Source organism: Sus scrofa, chromosome 17, assembly GCF_000003025.6.
Source record: "Sus scrofa isolate TJ Tabasco breed Duroc chromosome 17, Sscrofa11.1, whole genome shotgun sequence".
Taxonomy (NCBI): Eukaryota; Metazoa; Chordata; class Mammalia; order Artiodactyla; family Suidae; genus Sus; species Sus scrofa.
Window position 1 is genome coordinate 7345169 of NC_010459.5, and position 10483 is coordinate 7355651.

The 10483-nt window shown below is 38.8% G+C and overlaps 1 non-coding gene across 1 annotated transcript; it reads left to right on the forward strand.

Annotated features, from left to right (window-relative positions):
* On the forward strand, positions 9910-9981 carry TRNAE-UUC. The gene has a single exon. It is a non-coding gene; the product is annotated as a tRNA-Glu (tRNA).

Here is a 10483-nt window from a genome sequence, read left to right on the forward strand (position 1 = left end):
GTTTATACTTTTGCTTATCTGCACACATGATAGGCAGTTCCCATTGTGACTCAGAGGTTAAGAACCTGAGTAGTATCCATGAGGATGCAGGTTCATTCCCTGGCCTCAATCAGTGGGTGAAGGATCCTGTGTTGCTTCAAGCTGGGGCATAGTTTGCAGATGTGGCTCAGATCTGTCATTGCTGTGGCTGTGGCGTAGGCCAGCAACTACAGCTCTGATTTGACACCTAGCCTAGGAACTTCCATATGCGTACAGCCCTAAAAAGACAAAAATAAATAAATTAATTTTTAAAAAAACACCTCTTTCTAGGAGTTCTCTGGTTGCACACCAGGTTAAGGATCTGAAGTTGTCACTCTGTGGCTCAGGTCATTGCTGTGATGTAGGTGCGATCCCTGGCCCAAGAGCTTTCACATGCCAAGGGTAGCCAAAATGAAAGAAAAGAATTAAAAGTGTTTCTATTTAGTGACTTGATTTGTGTTGAAGGAACAAATCTAGCCATTATGTAAGACATCTTGTTTGGGTTTGATGAGGAGAAGCTACTGAATTGGTAGTGGTTCAAGAATTGTGCAAAATCTAATCTATAGAGAGACACAGCTCAGAGCTCAGAGCTATGCTTCTAGAATTGCTCTGTTCAACACAGTAGCCACTAGCCACATGTGACTATCTGAATTTAAATTAATTAAAATGAACTGAAATCAAAATCAGTTCTTCAGCCAAACTGGCCCCAGGTCAAGTGCCCATCACTTACGGCTAGTGGCTCTCAGCTTGGACAGTGGTGTGGCCATAGAGTATTTCCGCTGTTGCAGAAAGCACTGTTCTAAAAAATTAAACTGTGAGCACTTTGCAAAATACTCTGGGGCCAGAGAATAGGTGCGGAGGATCCTATCAGCAGACTATTTTTGTAGTTCATTCAAAGATAGTGTTAGTGGAAAGGGAAAAGGGAATTGATGCGAGAGGATGCTCAGTTATTATAGGGTGTAAAACATGATGCTCTAACTTTTAACGTGGGAGTCTGGGAGGTAGAAGTGTCATAAAGAGAAATACAGCACACATAAGAAACAGCAGGTGCAAGAGGCAAGATCCTCTGCAAGTGTGCTGTACGGCGTACTGGGAGTTCTCCAGTTAAAGCCCAGGAAGGCGTGGGCACTTGGACAGTGTTATATAGTTATGAGTAGACTTTTGAGATAGGTTGGCCAATCTTTTGTTTGTTTTTGTTTATTTGGTTGTTTGTTTATTTAGGGGGATTTGTTTGTTTTTCATTTTGGCTTTTATTTTAGCGACTGGATATATGCAATTCTTACAATTTTTTTTTTTTTTTTGTCTTTTTAGGGTCACACCCAAGACATATGGAATTTGGAAGGCTAGGGGTTGAATTGGAGCTTTAGCTGCCAGCCTACACCACAGCCATAGCAACACCAGATCCGACCTGTGTCTGTGACCTACATCACTATTCATGGCAATTCGGGATCCTTAACCCACTGATGAAGCCGGGGATCAAACCTGTGTCCTCATGGATACTAGTCCAGTTCATTACCACTGAGCCACAATGGGAACTCCTGAATATGTGCAATTCTATTAGGAAGGGGTTTTTTTTAATTAAAATTTATGTGAGTGGAGTTCCCATCATGGATCACTGGTTAACGAACCCAACTAGCATCCATGAGGATGCAGGTTCAATCCCTGGCCTTGCTCAGTGGGTTAAGGATCTGACATTGCCGTGAGTTGTGGTGTAGGTTGAAGACGCAGTTCAGATCCTTAGTTGCTGTGGCTATGGAGTAGGCCGCGGCTACAGCTCTGATTCGGCCATATGCCGTGGTTGTGGCCCCAAAAGACCAAAAAAAAAAAAAAATTATGTGAGTAAACTGAACAAATCTTTTTTTTTTTTTTTTGTCTTTTTGTCTTTTTTCTAGGGCTGCACCACGGCATATGGAAGTTCCCAGGCTAGGGGTTAAATCTACAGCCACAGCAATGCAGGATCCGAGCCATGTCTGCAACCTACACCACAGCTCATGGCAACACCAGATCCTTAACCCCCTGAGCGAGGCCAGGGATTGAACCCTCAACCTCATGGTTCCTAGTCTGACTCGTTTCTGCTACACCATGATGGGAACTTCTGAACAAATCTTAAGTGTGAAGCTCCTTTAGCTTTTACACATTTATGTACCAGTGATACATACTAACACTTGGCTGTAGATTCAGATTTCTGTCATACTCCAAGATCATCTAGTACAGCTTCCTAGACAAGAAGTAACCTCCCCAAAAGTAACCACTATTCTGACTTCTATTACAGGATTAGTTTTGCCTGTTCCTAGACTTTGTATGCATGGAATGATAGAATGTTGGTCATGAGATCTTCCATGCTGCTTCTTGTATGAGTAGCTATCTTTCTTGTTGTTGGGATTGCTATGCAGAGGGGCATGGTAGAAACAAATCACAGTTTTCTAAATCTATTATTTTATTGGCAAACATTTTCATTATTGCCAGTTTTTAGTTATTGTGAATAAAATTGCTGTAAATGTTCTTGTACACCTTTTTTCAAAGACACGTGCATTAATTTCACTTAGATATATGTTTAGAGGTACAGTTATTGGGCCGTGGAGTTCTGAAACATGCAAATAATGTATCCAAAATTTGATATATATCTCACATCTCTGAATTTTATTATTTGTTGCATGATATGTGTGTATGTGTACATGTGCATGCACACAAAGATCCATAGCATTTTTTTTTTTTTTTGGTCTTTTAAGGCCACACCAGCATATGGAGCTTCCTAGACTAGGGGTCAAATCAGAGCTGTTGCTACTGGCCTACACCACAGTCAGAGTCCTCAGTGCGTTAAGGATCTGGTGTTGCCGAAAGTCAGAGCAACGCCAGATCCTTAACTCACTGAGCGAGGCCAGGGATTGAACCTGCATCCTCATAGATCCAGTCAGATTTGTTTCCATTGAGCCACAGTGGTAACTCCTTCATGGCATTTTATAGAAGTAACATTAGCAATAACTAAGAAAAATAATGGATCACTTTGCTGTACAACAGAACTTGATGAGACATTGTAAATCAACTATACTTTCATAATAAGAAAAAAAGAAAAGATGCTTAGGCTGTACATGCTTATGAAAAGAAGAAAAATAATGGAGTGGCAAAAAAAAATAATCCCATTCATTGAAAGAAAAGAACCCTCAAAATTATAAAATATCTGAACATTAACAGGAAATGTGAAAGGCTTATGGAAAAGTTAATAATAAAGTTTATTTAAAGACCTTAAAAGGAGGAAGACATGCTGTGCTTCTCAGCAGAACACTTTATATCATACAAATGCCAGTTCTCATCTAATTTCTAAAGTGACTCCAAATGTAGTCCTTTTGGGATTTTTCTTGGAACACAGAAAATGGTTCTGAAGTGTATATGGAATGATAAATGTGTGAAAAGAGCCAATAAAAAGTAACCAAAAAAAAAAAATAATGAGATGGGGACTCCCAACCAGATATACACAATAAATTATTCAGTAAACTGTTTGAAACAGTTGGCTCTGCATTTAGAAGTAAAATATATATCCACACCTCAAACTCAGTAATAAATTCCAGATGGATTAATAACAAGTGCAAACAAATTAGTCCAACACTGTAAAAGAGACTGCAGAAGTTCTCTTAGGGCTCAGCAGGTTAAGGATCTGGTGTTGTCCCTGTAGAGGCTCAGGTCACTGCTGCAGTGTGGGTTTGATCCCTGGTCTGGGAACTTCACCTTGCTCTGAGCGTGGCCAATAAATAAATAAATAAATAAATAAATAAATAAATAAAAATTTTTAAGAGAGAGACTATAGAAAGAAATAAGCGTTATAGTTTTGGAATAGGGAAGGCTTTCCTAAGCATGCCATAAATCCTAGATACCATAAAATAAAGGTTGAAATGTTTAAAAGTACATAAAGTTCAAGACAAATGGTGAAGTAGGGAAAATGTTCTGCAACATAATATGACAAAGTAGTAATAGTCTTAATACGGAGAGCGCCAACAAATCAGTAAAGAAAAGACAGAGTCCAACAGAAAAATAAGCAATGAACATGAAAAGGTATTTCACAATGGCAGAGATAAAAGTAGACAGTAAATATGCTTTTACTGTCACTAATAATGCACGAAATATTTATTTATATGCAAATATTTATAGCACCTTTATGCCAAGGTTATGTGGAAACAGAAACTCTCATAATAGCTTGCAGGTGATATTTGTGAGTACAGTCTGTGTAGGGCACCCTGGAAAACATCTACTTAAATGCATTAGTTTTGATCCAGCAAGTCCAAGTCCAAGACTTAACCCATGGAAATAATTGGACAAGTGTTCAAATATGGGTTATAAGACATTCATTGTAACATTATTATAATAAGGGAAGTGTCAATAGGGGAATGTCTAAATAAATTGTGAAACATTGGAGTTCCCACTGTGGTTCAGTGGGTTAAGAACTCAACTAGTATCCATGAGGATTCAGGTTCCATCCCTGGACTCGCTCAATGCGTTAAGGATCTGGTGTTGCCGAAAGCTGTGGTGTAGATCCCAGATGTGGCTTGGATCTTATATTGCTGTGGCTGTGGCGTAGGTCGGCAGCTGCAGTTCTGATTCGACCTCTAGCCTGGGAACTTCCATATCCTGCAGGTGCAGCCCTGAAAAAAAAAGTACATGAAACATTATGTGATTGTCAAAATGGAGATGGATGGACAGATGGATGGAATAATGGAAAAAAATCCTGAAATATATTTTGAGTGATGAAAGCAACTTCCGGAAAAACTTTTAACTTGATAATGTATTGAGAACTCTGGGCTCAATAATTTACATGGATCTCCTCATTTAATCTTCAGAAAACTGATTGTCTACTTTTTTTTTTTTTTTTTTGTCTTTTTCCCATTTCTAGGGCTGCTCCCATGGCATATGGAGGTTCCCAGGCTAGGGGTCTAATCAGAGCTGTAGCCACCAGCCTACACCAGAACCACAGCAACATGGGATCCGAGCCATGTCTGCAACCTACACCATAGCTCATGGCAACACCAGATCCTTAACCCACTGAGCAAGGCCAGTGATCGAACTTGCAACCTCATTGTTCCTAGTCGGATTTGTTAACCACTGAGCCACGACAGGAACTCCCTGATTGTCTACTTTATCAAAACATTTATTACAAATCAGGATCTGAGCCACACCTGTAACCTACACCACAGCTCAAGGCAATGCTAGATCCTTAGCCCACTGAGCAAGGCCAGGGACAAATCCGCATCCTCACGGATACAAATCAGATTCATTTCCACTGAGCTACGGTGGGAACTCCCAAATATCTCTTCTTTTTTTTTTTTTTTTTTTTTTTGTCTTTTTGCTATTTCTTAGGCTGCTCCCATGGCATATGGAGGTTCCCAGGCTAGGGGTCTAATCGGAGCTGTAACCACCGGCCTACACCAGGGCCCCAGCAACGCGGGATCCGAGCCACGTCTGCAACCTACACCACAGCTCACGGCAACTCGGGATCCTTAACCCACTGAGCAAGGACAGGGACCGAACCCGCAACCTCATGGTTCCCAGTCGGATTCGTTAACCACTGCGCCACGACGGGAACTCCCCAAATATCTCTTCTTAATAAGGGCCTGCCTTGGAGTTCTCACTGTGGCTCAGCAGGTTAAGGATTCAATGTCATCTCTGAGGATTTAGGTTCGATCCTGGCCTCGATCAATAGGTTAAGGATCTGGCATTCCTGTGGCTGTGGTGTAGGCCAGCAACTGCGGCTCTGATTCCACCCCTAGCAACTTCCATATGCCGCAGGTGCAGCCCTAAAAAAAAAAAAAAAACTCAAAGCACAGAAGAATATGTTTATAAGATTGGGCTGTGTAAGACTCCTCAGAATGAACTTACACTCAAAACCCACAAAAAATACAGATTGATTTGGATTTAAAAATATTGAAACTGGGAGTTCCTGTCGTGGCACAGCAGAAACAAATCCGACTAGGAACCATGAGGTTGTGGGTTCTATCCCTGGCCTTGCTCAGTGGGTTAAGGATCCATTGTTGCCATGAGTTGTGGTGTAGGTTGCAGACACGGCTCAGATCTGGCGTTGCTGTGGCTGTGGTGTAGGTGGGCAGCTTTGGTTCCGATTGGACCCTTAGCCTGGGAACCTCCATATGCCACAGGTGCGGCTCTAAAAAGACAAAATATATATATATATATATATATATATATATATATATATATATATTTATATATATATATATATATATGTATATTGAAATTGGGAGTTCACTGGTGGCTCAGCAGGTTAAGGATCCACCATTGTCACTGCTGTGGCTCAGGTCACTGCTATGTTTCAGGTTCATTCCCTGGCCTGGGAACTTCCACATGCTGCAGGTACAGTCGGGGAAAAAAAAAAAAAAAAAAAGAAACTTTCTTCACAACAGAAAGTTTTCTGTTTTTTGTTTTTCTTTTTAGGGCCACACCCAAAGCATATGGAGATTCCCAGGCTAGGGGTCTAAGCAGAGCTGTAGACGCCAGCCTATGCCAGAGCCACAGCAACGCAGGATCCGAGCCGCATCTGTAACCTACACCACAGCTCACGGCAATGCCAGATCCTTAACCCACTGAACAAGGCCAGGGATTGAACCCACAACTTCATGCTTCCCAGTCAGATTCGTTTCTACTGGGCCATGGCAGGAACTCCCACGACCAAAAGTTTAAAAAAAAAAAAAATAACAAATGGCAAACCAGAAGACAAATAAATACTTCACATCATAAAACACAAATTTACTTAATCTATAAAAAGCCTTCAAGTGAATGGAAAAAATAGGAATATATGGCAAGAAGAGAGTAGTTTATAGATAAAGGAATGGAAATAGTTTTTGAACTTATAAAAAGATGTTCATAATAAGAGAAATGCAAAGGAAATCTATCTTGAGATACCATTTGTTACCCATGAGATTGACAAAAATCCAAAATTTCGACAGCCTACTTTTTTAGGGCTGTGGAAACAGGTACTCTTGTATTGATATTTGTGAGACTATGAAGTTCTTTATCCCCAATCACACTGGCCTTCTTTTGTATCTTTCCTCAGGAACTTCCACTTGAATTGACCTTGGTGCAGAACCCGGTAACTCCTATTCGTTCGTTCATCAAAACAAGTTTAACCTCACCTCCTGAAGGAAGTCTTCTCTGATCTTAGCTCCCACCTCTAATTGTCCTTCTGCCTCAAACAATCATAATACCCTTTCTTAGTACCCTCATAAATGGTATTTATTCATCGAATATTTGTTTTTTCCCAAATGAATTCAAAATTTGCAAAGGCAGTAACCTAGCAATCATTTCCTCTAATACTTGGCACCTAGTAGTACAATTGTGTAGCAGTTAAAGAGTAAACTTTTATTTATTTATTTATTTATTTATTTAGTCTTAGCCCACTGAGTGAGGCCAGGGATCGAACACATGCCCTCATGAATACTAGTCGGGTTCTTTACTGCTGAGCCACAACGGGAACTCCAAGAGTAAACTTTTAATTGTGACTGCTGTTTAATTATCTTCTCTCAGCCTCTATTTCAAATAAATACACACCTCTTTGGAATATTTTGACTATTAGAGTGGTATTATAAAGTACATAACATAATGCTTAATACAGAGCAAACCCTCAAAAAAAAAGGCTGGGGGGAACTATTCTAACATTTAATTACAATTTTTGCCACTGCAGTGTGTACGTGCTTGGCACCTGACAGATCAACAATTGCCAAACTTCTGTCATCCTTATCTCTACCTCACTATTATCGCAATAGCTATGTTGTCTACATTTTTATTTACTGAATATCTTTCTTTACAATGACTGAGTTCTTAAAATTAAATGTCTACTATAACCTCATGCTAAATTAATATCCCCAAAATTATTAGTTTTTGTAACATATTTTCTGCAATAAATCATTATCTAATAAAATATGTTGCTGGGGATCAAGAGCAGTCATCATGAGAAGATGCTACTTGACTCAGTCTTTGGAAAATGCAGAGATAATCACTGGATGTTTATCATTTCTCTTCTTTGCATGTCTCAATTGCACCTATTAAAATTATTTATCTCCGTGTTTATCTTCATCATTATCTGGGATCTCTCAGGGCAAGGATTGTGACTGTAAATTCTATTGCCAGTGATTACCAAGACACTTTCCCAGAACAGCAGCTCAATAAATGTTTGCTAAATGAATTAAACAGCTTTTGAGTACCTACATTGATTAAGGAATGTGCTCAGCATGTTGGCAGAATTCAAAGGATAATCAGACACAGATTCCCAATTAAGAAGATAAAAAAACTACTGAAGAAATACTTTGGTAATATAAAAGTGCATATTTTATACATTTTGTATGTATATTATGCATATATAGTTAATTTTCATGAATGTAAATAATAGTAAAGTTAAAACCCTTTCAAATGAAAATTAAGGTTGAGACATATCTCAAAAGTCAATGATAGGATTTTTTTTTTTTTTTGTCTTTTAGGGCCACACCCATGGCATATGGAGGTTCCCAGGCTAAGATGAATCGGAACTATAGCTGCTAGCCTACACCACAGCCACAGCAACGCCAGATCCTTAACCCACTGAGTGAGGCCAGGGATTGAACAGGGTTCTCATGGATACTAATCAGGTTGGTTAACCACTATGCCATGAGAGGAACTCAGAGGATGTGAATTATTAATATGTATCAATACTGATTTAAGATTTAAGGAAATACTGGAAAAAGTCAGGAAGAGAGAATTGCTAATGCAAAGCCACTGAGGTGGGAAAGTGAGGAAACTGTAATGACTGCAATTGCAGTAGAGTAGAAAATAGTAAAAATAAGTTGATAATATACAGAGTTCCTGCCATTTCATAGAAGTGAAAATACGAATGTCTTTAAACTGTGAGAATGATTAACAATATATTTTATTTCATTCATATTTAAAGAAAGAACATAAAAGTTACAATGTGATATCATTTTTTAGCACTAAGTTCCTAATAATCTTAAAATCTGACAATTGTGTTGGCTAGCATGACGGAAAATGGTGCCCTTATCCATTGTTGATGGAAGTATAAAGTGATATAATGTCTTTGGAAGGAAATTTGCCGATATTCATTAAAATTTTAAATACATTTACACTTTGAGCCAGCGATTCTATTCCTAGGTTATTATCCGCCCATACATGTACATATGAGTGATGATCGCCATACAAGAGCATTTATTACAACATTGTTCAAAATCACAAAATCCTGGTACCTTAAATACCCCCAATAACTGGTCAGATACTTTTGAGGAGATTCTCATTCAAGGAAACTATACCATCTTTGAGAAGAAGAGAGAATTTTGCAAAAATTAGTGTGAAATGACCCCATATATATATATATATACACATATATATATACACACACACATACAGATACACACCAAAAATTAGTGTGACCCCCAAATGACCCCCAAAATATGCACATACAGATACAAAAGATAAGGTATAGGAAATATGTATAAGTTGTTAACATTTGAAAGAATAAAAAAGGTTAATTATAGGGTCTACACACACACACACATACACACTTAAATGGGCTTACAGTATCTCTAGAAAAATACAAAAGAAATTGGTAAAATGGTAATTGCCTCTCTGGATAGAAACTGGATATCTGGAGAGATAGAGGGGAAAATTACTTTTACTTTATACTTTTTGTTCGTCTTGAATTTTATAATCCTTGAGCCAGAAAATGTTCATTGAGTACCTACTAAATTCTGAGTAGTTTCATAATTGGTGGAGGTAAAGCCCTACTCTCATGGAGTTTACATTGTACAGGTATACGTTATGAAAATTTTTTAAGTGCATGGGACAAATATGATTAATGTAATGTAGCTAAAATAAATGTAATTTACAAAAATTTCTTCTCTGGGGAGTTCCCTGGTGGTCTAGTGGTTAGGATTTGGCACTTTCACTGCTGCAGCCCAGGTTCAATCCCTGGTCTGGGAACTGAGATCCCACATTAAGCCACTGCATGAAGTGGCCAAATTTAATTAAATCAAATTAAAATTTAAGAAATAGGAGTTCGCATTGAGGCTCAGCGGAAACGAATCTGACTAGTATCCAGGAGGACACAGTTTCCATCCCTGGCCTTGCTCAGTGGGTTAAGGATCCGGCGTTGTCTGTGAGCTGTGGTGTAAGTTGCAGACACGGCTTGGATCCCGCATTGCTGTGGCTCTGGCATAGGCTGGTGGCTACACCTCCGATTCAACCCCTAGCCTGGGAACCTCCATATTCCATGGGAGCGGCCCAAGAAATGGCAAAAAGACAAAAAAAATAAATAAATAAATAAAATCTTATATTAATTTTAAGTGCAAATAAAACTTTTTTTTTTAACTGTAAGCATTTAACAACTAGAAAGCCAGTTCTTAAAGTTAAAAAGCTAGGGATCAGATAAAAGTTTCCTAGCATTTGGATAATAGATTTACAAGTTTAAGAATGAAAGTCTCAG